The 13,115-nt window shown below is 29.8% G+C and overlaps 3 long non-coding RNA genes across 3 annotated transcripts; 1 reads left to right on the top strand and 2 right to left on the bottom strand.

Moving 5' to 3' along the window:
• Positions 1 to 7,366: 7,366 nt before the first annotated feature.
• Positions 7,367 to 9,337, bottom strand: LOC107944487 (uncharacterized). The gene is made up of 4 exons (XR_001696224.2): positions 9,227 to 9,337; positions 8,112 to 8,254; positions 7,706 to 7,892; positions 7,367 to 7,618 (listed from the first exon to the last, which is right to left on the bottom strand). It is a non-coding gene; the product is annotated as an uncharacterized lncRNA (long non-coding RNA).
• LOC121215313 (uncharacterized) lies at positions 7,539 to 8,336 on the top strand. Its single transcript, XR_005911079.1, has 2 exons — positions 7,539 to 7,674; positions 8,072 to 8,336. It is a non-coding gene; the product is annotated as an uncharacterized lncRNA (long non-coding RNA).
• Positions 9,338 to 11,601: 2,264 nt separating the features above from the next.
• LOC121215312 (uncharacterized) lies at positions 11,602 to 12,659 on the bottom strand. Its single transcript, XR_005911078.1, has 2 exons — positions 12,588 to 12,659; positions 11,602 to 11,809 (listed from the first exon to the last, which is right to left on the bottom strand). It is a non-coding gene; the product is annotated as an uncharacterized lncRNA (long non-coding RNA).
• Between the last annotated feature and the right edge of the window lie 456 nt (positions 12,660 to 13,115).

The raw sequence follows: 13,115 nt of genomic DNA, 5'->3' as shown, positions 1-13,115 counted from the left end.
ATACATTCCCACTCAGAATGAGGTAAATTTTATATTAGATTTTACAATTATTATATAGATTTTTTTTAAAAAAAAAGTATGCTAAAAATTTATTTAATTAGGTGGAACCATCCGGCAAATCATGCACGATTACCTACCTTTCTTAAAGATATACGACTTCTATTAGACCAACTGTCGGAAGCACATGTAAGTATTGAATAAATTTGATATTTCTATCATTCGCTAGTTAATTGGTATTTAGTATTTATTATTTAGTATTATGTATATATCTAATATTTCTATCATATTCATATAGTTTCAATGGACACCGTACGAGGATCCGACAATTCGGACAGTAATTCCGGATGAGTTCTTACAAAATCCAAACGCTTGGCACGCGAAAGTCACGTTGATCAGCTATGCGACCGTGGAGATGCACCAGTCAGACAGAGTGTTATGGCAATTTGGATGTAGACAACCGATTCCCGTGGCACCTGAGGTGTTTGATAATCACCACAAGATCGACCTACGGCAACTGCATACGGATTGGCTGAGATTCTGGTCCCACATCGGAGTCATCTTCTAACCCACAATCATCTGCAGCGTACGAGGTCCTCTCACCAGTTGACGTCGTAGGGAGTACATCATCCCTTCTTCTGGGCACTTCATAACGTCCCCAAGTGGATGTAGATTGCCAACCATTAGAACTTGATGTCGTTCCCCAGTATGTATTTCCAGCATCAAACATCGAGCCACCGACGTACATGTCCCATCCACCGACAGAGTGTCTTGCAAGGGATGTGCATTCGACACTGCTACCAAACATGGGCTGTTCCGTGTTTTGTAACCCGCTAACTGAGTGTCAGCCAGGGGTCGCGTATACATCTCGAACATCAGTCGCAAGTACATCAATTGGCAATGTAAATTGTACATATAACTCAATATAAGGTGCTCCACTAGCAAAATGAGTCTGCACCATTGCCTCCAAGCTATGAGCACATTTTATGTCGAACGAGTCATATGTCATCGGATCAACAGAAGAACAAAATCGATACGTAATAGACAGAACTTTCATTGGCGTCGTTACAAAAATTTTACACCTAATTCTTTTACGAAGTTTTGTCAAATCTATGTTCTGGTTAAAAACTAGTCGCACCGTATTCTTCGACAAAAAAACAACACCATTCTTGGTGTGGCAAATCTCACCATCATAGTAAATAACAGCACTAATACGTTCACTCATATTTGAAACTCTAACCTTCTTGGCCTCTCTAAATTGTTTCTGTTGTAACTTATGCATTCTGAGAACATTTTTTGCCTCATTTATAGCCTCAGACCGAACATGCTACTATAGCAAAAGTGCATCCACGTGGGCGCGATTTCACAAATTCTTCTTATAAAACATCCTGCTAAAAGCGTTTTTATACTATTTGCTCAGAAATGTCAACTCGAAATTATTTTTTCCAAGACCTACTGTAGCAAAAGCGCATCCACGTGGGCGCGATTTCACAAATTCTTCTCATAAAGCATCCTGCTAGAAGCCTTTTTTATACTATTTGCTCAGAAACGTCAACTCGAAATTATTTTTTCCAAGACCTACTGTAGCAAAAGCGCGTCCACGTGGGCATGATTTCACAAATTCTTCTCATAACGCATCTTGCTAGAAGCCATTTTTATACTATTCACTCAGAAACGTCAACTCGAAATTATTTTTTTTCGGGGCCAACTGTAGCAAAAGCGCGTCCACGAGGGCGATTTCACAAATTCTTCTTATAAAGCATCCTGCTAGAATCATTATCCTAAAAACCCATAAACACGAAACATGATCCAATTTTGAATAAATTATAATTAATTTAATCCCTATACCCTAAACCCATAAACCCTAATCCCTTATTTGTTTATTTTTTTCTCTAAAACTCTAAAAACCTTAAACCCTAACCTTAAAACCCAAAAAACCTAATGTGGGAAACACGAGCAAATCGCTCCCCATGGGCACGTTACCCTGCAAGAAATCGCGTCCACGTCAGTGCGTTTTGCTGATGTGTCAGCAAATCACGTCCACGTAAGCGCGATTTGTGTCCACGTAATCAAAGCGCGCTGACGTGAACGCGATTTGGTGACACGTCCCCCGACATCGCGCTGACGTGGAAGCGATTTCGGGGAAAATGGCCCATTCCGGTAAATAATAAAATATAAGGCCCATTTCGGTAAATTTTTAAAAAAATTGGTTTTTTTTTGTATTTTGCCCGTTTCTATCATAAGAAAATAGTTACCAAACATGTTTTTAAGTTTTCATTATTGAAAACAATTATTTTTTATTAATCAAATATTTTTTAATTTTTTTAAAAATAAAAAAATTAAATTTATTTTCTGAAAATGAAAATAAAAAATATTTTTAGAAACTAAATGTTGTATAAGTTTTTTATCTGTCCCAATTTGGGGGTCAAGTTAGAGAAATTAAACCAAACAAAAATTTAAGACATAAAATATGTTTTTCTCTATTCCTTTTATAAATAGTTTTATGAAATTATTATAATTGTAAAAAAAATGATACTTAATCTTTCCTTTTTACAGTTTAGCCAAACAAAATTTATTAAATTTATTTTTTATTAAATTTAACTATAATAAATAATTATTTACTTTTCTTAATTTTCCTCTCTTTTCTTTTCTTTTCCTTTAGTATTTTTAATCCAAACATAGTATAAATACAATTAATATAACACATTTAATATAAGATTAATTGCACTAAATATCCCCAAACTATGGCACTTATTCTAAATTGACCCCTAAATTTCAAAACGTCTAATTATCTTCCCAAATTATTGATGATATATCAATAGGGTCCTTCAATTATTAAAATAATTAATTTAACCTTTAAATGATATGTCAAATATTATGTGGCATAATTTAAAATGATAATTTTTTTAAAAAAATTAAAATATTATTGCATAACTTTTAAATTAAAAATGAAGTAAAATTGAAAAAAGGAGAAAGTAAGCAATAACGCTTTTGTAAAAGCCTCAAAAGCCTCAAACACAATATTTTTATAACATTCATTTTTTTTACAATTCATAATTTTAAACCATGACAGATAAGATTTGACATTTCATTTAACGGTTAAATTAATTATTTTTTAGTAATGGAATGACCTTATTGATAAAACATCAACTGTTTAAGATGTAATTAAAATATTTAAAAATTTGAGGACTAATTTAGAATGAAGGTTATTGTTTAAGGAAATATGGTGAAATTAACTCTTAATATAAATATATTAATGCCTCATTTGGTTATTAATGTAAAAACATGAAGAAAAATCTTATCGGGTACATGTATTACAATAGTTAAATATCAAACTAATAATAGTTATAATAAATTTAAACTTGAAAATAGAAATATAAATAAAAAATCTTGTAAAAAATAAGACATCTTCAAAATAAATAAAAATATTTTATTTTCTTCACTAAAACTAAGTTATGAAAATAACTAAATATTATAAATTAAATCAATTTATTACTAACTCATATATTAATATGCATGTAAAAATAACATCATTACTAAAGGTAGCATTGAAATGTTAATACATGTAATTAATTTGATTGAATAAACAATCTAATAGAAAAGACCTAAAATATATGACAAAATGGTGTCTATAATCCAATGGATAATTACTAAATATCAATTTGTAAAACCAAAAAAAAAAAAATTTGTAGAGGAAATTAAATTGTAATTTTTACGATAAAAAAATAAAATTTTATCATTTTAATAGACTATATATTTATATTTTTTAAAGAATTATATCAATTTTTTATATTTTTAAGGAGACCAAAATATAATTTTATTTTTATTAATTTAAAATTTTAAAAGTTTTAAAAATATCATATAAAAAAATTTATTTTAAGAATCGGTACCAGCTCCACTAATTTCACCACTGTTAATCTGTCCTTTTCTGTCTTTTCATTATTGTACTGTATTTGTTTGTGTATTTAAAGTTGTGTTGAAATGTCTAAATCACATGTCATCTTTGAAACTGAACAAAAAAATATTAAAATATTCTCAAAAGAAAAAGAAAAAGAAAGAAGAAAGAAATGAACGGTGTTTATATTTAACACATAAGTGTAGTGTTGATATATATATATCACAAAAATATTAGATAGAGTTTGTTTCTATCACAAAAATATATACATGATTTTTATTATTATTTGCTAATATTTTTTTAATAATATTTATATAATTATAAATATTATTTATCATTGTATTATAAAATATTATATTAAAAGTAATGGTTCTCTGTAAAGCAATGTTTATTAATAATGTTGTTTAACATTGTTTTGTGATTTTAATAATATTATGTTGCTAACTATTGATTATTTTAGGTAATTTACCACTAAAAGTCTCTTTTTTTTATATTTTTTGAAATGGGCTCGGTATTTTATTATTTACCAGAATGGGTCATTTTTCTCGAAATCGCATTCACGTCAGCATGATATCAGAGGACATGTTAGCAAATCGCGTCCACGTAAGCACGATTGCTTACGTGGCAACAAATCGCGTCCACGTATGCGCGACTTGCTTCCACGTCAGTAAAGTGCGCTTACGTGGACGCGATTTGTTGCCACGTAGTGCGCTCCTGAAGTACGCTAAAAAATTATTTAACGACCCTTATTTTTCCGATTTTTTCAAAGAATAGCTCAACAATTATTATTTTTTTTTTACGTAAATGACCCTTCTTTTTTCTTTCTTCCACCTCACCCACTTTCTTTTTCTTTTCTTTCTCATTCATTTTTTCCCCACTTTTTGTTTTTGTTTTTCTCATCTTTCCTTTTTTCTTCTATTTAAAATTCCACCTAATCTTTATTTTTCACTGTTGTACTCCAAATTCCTTTTTTTCTCCATTTTTTAATTATATCATTCATTTTATTTATAATTTTGAATTTATTATATCGAATTAAATAACTATTTACTATAGCAAAAATAATTTAAATAGAAATTATTTTACATAGGAAAATATCAAATAACTATTAATTTTCCTAAAGCTTTTTTTTTCTCTATTTACAATTCCACTATTTATTTTTCTATTTTTAAGTTACACCCCTTACTAAACGATTAATTCATATTGCAAAAATAATTTAAATAAAAATTATTTTACAGTGACAACTTTTCAAATAATTATTAATTTACAGAACCAATATTTTACAAAATAAAGTTTCACATTGTCAACATTACAAAATGATTTTAAATAACTTACTTTAATATGTGATTTATATTTTCTTACATTAAAAAAAAAGGAAGACTAAAAATTGAGGCAATTTACCACTAAAAGCCCCTTTTTTATATTTTTTGAAATGGGCCTGGTATTTTATTATTTACCGGAATGGGTCATTTTCCCCGAAATTGAGTCCACGTAAGCGCGATTTGTGTCCATGTAAACAAAGCGAGCTGACGTGGACGCGATTTCGGGGAAAATGGCCCATTCTGGTAAATAATAAAATACCGGGCTGATTTCGATAAATTTTTAAAAAAATTGGTTTTTTTGGTATTTTGCCCGATTATTTTATCTAATTACTTAATATTTTACTATCGATTATTTTTTATATTTTTATTTTCTTTACTTTAAAAATTTTATTTTATTCTCTAGATTATTTTTTAAAAATTAATAGAGTTTTATTATAAATTAGATAAATACCCATTTAATTAACAAATATATTTTTTTAAAATTATAAAAATTTATTATTTAATAAATTTTAAAAACAGATACGTACGATGTCGGAAACTAATAATATAATAAAATAAAAATTTGAATATTGAAAGGAGTAAGAATCTCCCAGAATGATGGAAAGGGAAGTGATGGGTGACATTCCGAGAAAATTGATGTGCACAATGCAACCTTCACTATATCAAATCGGTCCACCACGAGATTGAGAAAATTTTGTTTCCAAAGCTGAGTTTTCATTGTAGCCAAATGGAATGAAGAAATGAGTAATATTTCTTTGTCTTGTGACCCACCAGAAGGACAATCGAAAAGCTGGTATTACACTGCAACCGTCAGTATGTTAAATAATTCAAAACGAGATGGAGAAAATTCTTGTTTTTCCACAATTTGAGTTTTCAATGAAACCGAAAAAATAAAAATAGAGTCCTAACATAAAGGAAAACATAAAAGCATAGAGACAAAAAAGCACAAAATTAACAAACCAAAACCTCATATTACAAGTGAATTTTACGTATGATATAAATATATTTTATATTTATTTAAATTTAATTCTTTTGTCAATTCATCATTTCACAATAAAAGTAGACAATTATTTTTCTTGTAAGGGATAAACCCAATTAAACAACGAACAAAGTAAAAAAAAAAGAAACGAAAAAATAGTTTTTAGTTACTCTAAGAGCACGTTTGGTTCGCTGTATTGGATTAGAGGCGTAATGGAATAGAGGTGTAATGGATTAGAGGTGTAATGGATTAGAGGTGTAATAGCAAATCAACTGTTTGGTTGAATGTAATGGAATAGAGGCGTAATAGTAATCTTGTGTTTGGTTGAATGGAATAGAGGTGTAATAGCATAATGGAAAAAACTAAAATGACTAGAATACCCTTAGCATAAATTTGTTTTGGTAAATGATTATTGTTATTGTTATTTAAATTTTAATAAGATTATTATTATCAATAATAAATAATTTAATCATATTTAAACATAATTATAATTAAATATATTATAATTTAATAAAATTCTTATATGAATTTACTAAAATTATAATATATAATAGTATAAAATATAATTTAAAATAATAATTATTAAATATAATTTAATAAAAAAATATAATTTAATAAAATTCTTAATATTAAAATATTCTTATATGAATTTACTAAAATCATAATATATAATACTATAAAATATAATCTAAAATAATTATTATTAAATATAATTTAATATAAATATATAATTTAATAAAATTCTTAGTATTAAATATTCTTATACGGATTTACTAAAATCATAATATATAATACTATAAAATATAATCTAAAATAATTGATTTTGTGGATTTGATTAATTGATGACTTAATAATTATTATTAAAAAAACCCATTTGAATAATATAGTGTGTTAAATATCTTTCTTTTTTTTAAAAAAAGAAAACATGATTTGTTTGTAGCATTTTACTTTTTTTTTGTTTCGTTTGTTGAGATAATTTTTGTAGTGTTAATTATAATTGAACATAATTAAAAAATTAAAAAAGAATTAAAAAATAAACTCCATCAAACCTGTGAGCCATTCAAACTCCATCAAATTCTATTAGTACAAGACTCTTGTAATTCTACAATAACAAACACAATGATACTATTTATTTTGTTACAAGAAAATTGATCAGAAAAGATCTCTGCTTGGAAATGAAAATAATTTAGATGTAGATATTCAAACTCCAAATCTACTTGATAACACATAGTACATACTGAAAAAAAAATCAAGGACTAACTGATATTTAGGAAGAAGCTCTAGGTAAAGCACATTCTACATTTTTGGATATGTTCCCACAGCAATATCGGTATATTGATCTTTAGAAAGAAGCTCTAGGTAAAGCAAACAGTTCTAGTGCATTCAAGATGAACATGAAGGCAACATATTTGTAGAATGCAGGTCTTGCTGCAGAAGGACAAAGAAGCAACAGTAAGTCTATGATTAATCAACTTGCAAAAAATGTAAGTAACTTAGATGAACATACTAGGTTACCTTTCTCTCCACTTGGAATTATGCATTTAGTGGATTACATTTGTGCTTGTATGGTTCTTGAACACAACATGATTCCAACAAATTTTAGGCGCTACTTACCGCAAGAATCACAAGTTACAAATGCATAAAACTGTAGATCCTTCGTGCATCCTTTAGCAGCTTCAGAAAAAGAGAGCAAGATCTCTGTCTACAAGTTTTCCAAACAGAACATATTTTAACTTGAAATGTAAGGCATGAATGATTATTTTTATATTTATTTAACACCATTAGCATGAAATCACATATTTTTCACAGCAGGAGATGCATGCTTCAATATAAATTTATAATCTGCATCAATGGCAAACTACTTACTGATTTAAAATGCAGAGTCCAATACTATATACCAGCGGAAAGAAGAAAATAATACCTGATGGCCATGGCATGGCACAATCCCAACTTGAATTGTCTGATAGTTAATGTTTTGGTCTCGGGATATCTTGTATCTTCATCATATTCACCTCTGGTAATATGCAAGTCAGGACAAAGTGTCTTCAAGTAATCTTGAACTTCCTGAAATTTTAGTCCGAATTAGCTGGGCCAGTGGTAATTTTAATAAGAAAAACAAAAACCGTAAAAGTTCAATTGGTAGAAATACTATGGCATAATTTCCATAAAGCTAAAGCTAACAAATCAGGTTCATTTGATTTGTTGTTGGCTATGCAAATAAGAGAAAAATAGCTTTTCAAAAGTGCTTTTAGAGCCATAAGCAATACTAAACAGATAGTAAACTCTTAAATTTTAGACCAAGCTTTTCAAAAGCATTTTTCATAAGCATTTTTTTGCAGCACTTTTCAAAAGCAATGAGAAACTAGCCCTTAGTGACTAACTTCCTACATGTTTCTAAGTTCAACCAAATATGTACTTCAATCCTACTTAATGCTATGCTACACGGACTCTTCTCGTTTTCTCAAAAGTGGCACATATGCCCTACACATATTCAAAGGATTGAGATAAAATCCTTCAAACATACGGAAAAGCTTCGGAAATTTTGAACATACTCATGTCAGAGTTGGGCACAAACTAGTATCTGACACGTGATTATACGCATTTCAGATCAAACATGACAGGAATCATTCTTTGCATGTATAAATGCAAGGTAGCAGCAATGGCTATTCGGATCAAAATTACAATTATCAAATAAAACAATTGCTGGCGATCATTTAAAATACTGATAATTCAGGTATGGTAGCTTCTGCTGCTTTTCCCAAATTCAAACTAGCAAATAATATCTCTTCGCATATTACAACTCAAAGAGAAAATAATTGGGCAAAAACATGAAATCCAGATTAAATTAGGCATAAATTTAGCATAACTACTACAAAGGAATGAACAATCCATAGTTCCAAAAAAGGAAGAGAAAATTAATATATTCAATTGCTTGCTGAGAAACATAAAACCCAAAGTGCTAAAGAAGTGGAACCAAATTCAACTATGATTTCAGCTACAAAAAAAAATCCAGAAAGGAAAAGAAAGATGGGATACCTTGATGCAAAGATTACCAGTGCAAAAGACGTGTTGGATCATTCCAGGAACTAGCATGGACTTGAATTTGGGAGGGAGATCAGCCGCCCGATGGGGTATATGCAAATCCCCAAAGCCAAAACCAGCACTGTCTTCTTTTAATATCTACCAATAACTACAGCAATTTGATTCAGAAATTTTGAAAGAAACCCAAACAAGGAAACATGAGCATGAAAAGAAATTGTATAAAAATGATTGATTACCGGTGAAAGATTTGGCTTTCAATTTGGGAATGAAACCCAAAAATGCATATAAAACACTATAAATCGGGTGAAATATCAAGTAGTTCCAGAAAAGAATAACTTCAAAATCATTTCTTCCTAAGCACCCAAGCACCGAAATATAAAATCAAACAATAAATCGTGAAATGGATGTGAGAAAAAGGGGTGACCTTGGAAGGATCGACTTTGGGGAAGCTTTTGACAACGTCGAGGACTCCGTCGATTACTTTGGGGAAGCTTTTGACAGCGTTGAGGACGAGGGCAGAAAACGGAAGAGAAAAAAGGGAAAGACGCGGAATGGGTAATCGGCGCTGAGGGGCCGTAATGCCTATTACGCGCAATCAATGTAATGGGGGAGTAACCGATTCGGCGGGGAATAGGAAAACAGCGAACCAAACAACCGTTTCCTGGTGGGCCTGCTGCATAGGGGGGGAATACGCATGCAGAGGGGGGAAAACAGCGAACCAAACACACTGTAAGTTTTACACAACAAAATATTTAGTTTGAAAGAATTTTGTTTTGTTTTGAAGGGTTTTTCTTGTGGGGCTTTGAGTTTTTCTTTTAATTTTCTCTATCTTTTGTACTTTCCTTTATTATAGTAAACTCTTCTTTTGCCCGTAGTTTTGTCCTCTTTTAAGGAATTTTCAACATAAAATTTGCGTGATAAGCTAAAATTCGTAGCATATATGACTACAACAACTCTAGGTTAATCAGAGTGTAAGTGAGAAACTAAAAACAGAGTTTAATTAGGAGAAGAAAAACCAAAATAAACTTTGGTGAAAACAAGAGGCATTCTTTCACAAATCTCTACCTTGACTCGCATTTGGACCAACTCTCTTGCCAACAAGCAATGCTCAAACTTTAAAACTGGAAGGCTCTTTGTCAACACGTCGACCGGATTGTGTTTTGTGCCAATTTTAAGAATCTAAACATCCTCTTGAATGATCATCTCTCAAACGAAATGATAACGAATGTCTATGTGCTTCGTTCTCTCGTGATGTATTTGATATTTGGTGAGATGTATGATACTTTTACTATCACAATATACGACAGTTGCCCTTTTTTTTTCTTAACCAAATTGTTTCTTTTACTCCATCTGTAATTGTCATGTATTCTGCTTCAGTAGTCGACAAAGCCATTGTAGCTTAAAGAATCGCTTTCCAACTAATGACACAATTCCCAAAAACAAATAGGTAACTTGTGAGAGACCTTCTTCGATTTAAGTCTCTTGTATAATCAGAATCAACATATCCAACTAAGCCCTTTTGAGGTCTTCCAAACTTTAAGCATATGCTAGAAGTACCTCGTAAATATCTGAAAATTCACTTAACTGCATGCCAATGTAACTTACCAGGATTAGTCATGTATCGGCTAACAATACTAATAGCATGTGAAATATCAGGACAAATGCATACCATTGAATACATCAAAGTTTCAACTGCGCTTGAAAAAGGTACTTTTGACATGTACCGTTTATCTTTTTCATTCTGTGATGAATCTAAAATTGAGAGTTTAAGGTGTGTAATTAAAGGAGTACTAACCTGTTTTGCGTCTTGCATCTCAAATCTCTCAAGGATCTTCGTGGTGTACCTTTGTAGCAATAAAAATAATTTCCCGGAATGTCTATCTCTCAAAATTTTCATCCCTAAACTTTTCTTTGCTACACCTAAATCCTTCATCTCAAACTTAGAGTTAAGCATGGTTTTAAGACCATCAATTTCAAATGGATTCTTAGCCGCAATTGTAACACCCCCTAACCCCAAACCGTCGCCGGAACAGGGTTACGAGGCATTACCAGACATATCAAACAATTTACAAATAATTCTAAATAAATAACCAACATATTAAAATACTTCATAAATTGTTATAAATTTGTACTAATTGATTTCATTCATTTTTTTTTAAAAAATTTCGGTAGCATTTCGACTTATTTTTACATTAAACCCCCTGCAAAATTTCAAACATAACCAACCCAATTTCAGTATTTCAACCAAGGCATTTATATATTTAATCCTACTTGACATATAGACATAACAACTTAAGTAAATAAAATCCTATTATCATTTCTAATTAACACATAAAACTAACTAAGCCATTTCAACTTGATACCAATGCTAAAAAAAACTTATACCATTTTTCTAATATAATCATCAAAACACATAATATCTTACTTTACAACAAAACTATATAACATGCCAAAATAACTATTATAAATCCTATGTACATGCCACTCTCTCTTAAAGGAAGAAAACATCACCAAAATCTTTATGTCGGAGTCGGGATTGTCCTGGATGCTGAACCGAGACACTAACCCTTTTTCAACCTGCGCACGGAAACAACCGTACGCTGAGTATTTTATACTCAGTGGTATTACTATAAATTAAACTATTTAATAATAATAAAATTTCAAATATTGACCACAGTCTTTAAAAAAAATCACTTTAAACTAAATATAAATATTCATATATCATTCCATAAATCTGAAATTTATATATTTAAATATTTACATACTAAATCAATTCATAATTTATATCATACATTCTTTCTCATATTTTTCAATAGTGTCAAATCAACTAATCTCATTTTCAAATTTCCATTTCAATTATTTACCCTATTAACAAGGCTCGGACTCTGACAGATACGCGGATTCCACCCAAACACACCAAAATATCCAACCTAAACACACCCGAAATAATTTAAATCCTCCATAACACACCAGTATATCATAACCTCCCAAACACACCAATAAGGCATTTAATGCCTCTTCGGATAAACCGAAGCATTTAATAACATAGTCATCTTCTCGGCCGAACTACAAATCTCCTCATCACATCACAAATCCTATGGCATGCCATTTGTAACCAATCTAGTCCGATAAGTTAATAGGGTATTATTTTACTTTTCCTATTTCGAATTCATTTCCGCAACAATTTCAAATATTCAATCAATACAAAACATCTATTATTTCAATTCACATATAATTCAATATACACATATTCTTACTTAATTTCAAATGTTAATACTTACCTTCCTTTAAATGTCTCATGAATACAATTTCAATATAGCATTTATTAAATAGATTAAGTTATAGTAATACAAACCCGGAATACGCGTTTACTCCTCAACGATCTTTTCTTTTCCTTTAGATGCTGATGCCTCGTTTTCCTTGTTAGCTACGAAAATAATAATTATTTTCACTTTTAATTATAATCATTAAAATAATAATAATTATATTAACAATAATAATAATAAAATTATTATTCAATTCCTACTTATTCCCAATTTAATTCTAACTAAGCTTACTTATTTTTCTAACTTAATTCACACTCTATTTCTATTCAAATTCCTTCTAAATCCAAATTTATCTACTAATTTTCCTCAATTTAATCCCTAAAATTCAAAACTTATAGTTTAGTTCACAATTTAATCCTTTTATCAACTCTAACTAGAAACTCTATCAAATAAACCCTCAATTCCATCATTTATTCAACATAAACCCTAATTTAAGGCTTTTTATAACTTAATCCCAATTATGTAAAACTTACAACTTAGTTCACAAATCATTCTTTTTATCTATTCTAACTAAAAATTCTATCAACTAAACCCCTAATTTAACAACTTGTTCAAAA

The sequence above is a fragment of the Gossypium hirsutum genome, chromosome D03 (assembly GCF_007990345.1).
Source record: "Gossypium hirsutum isolate 1008001.06 chromosome D03, Gossypium_hirsutum_v2.1, whole genome shotgun sequence".
NCBI classification, from domain to species: domain Eukaryota; kingdom Viridiplantae; phylum Streptophyta; class Magnoliopsida; order Malvales; family Malvaceae; genus Gossypium; species Gossypium hirsutum.
This window is presented reverse-complemented; position numbering and strand designations above follow the sequence as displayed.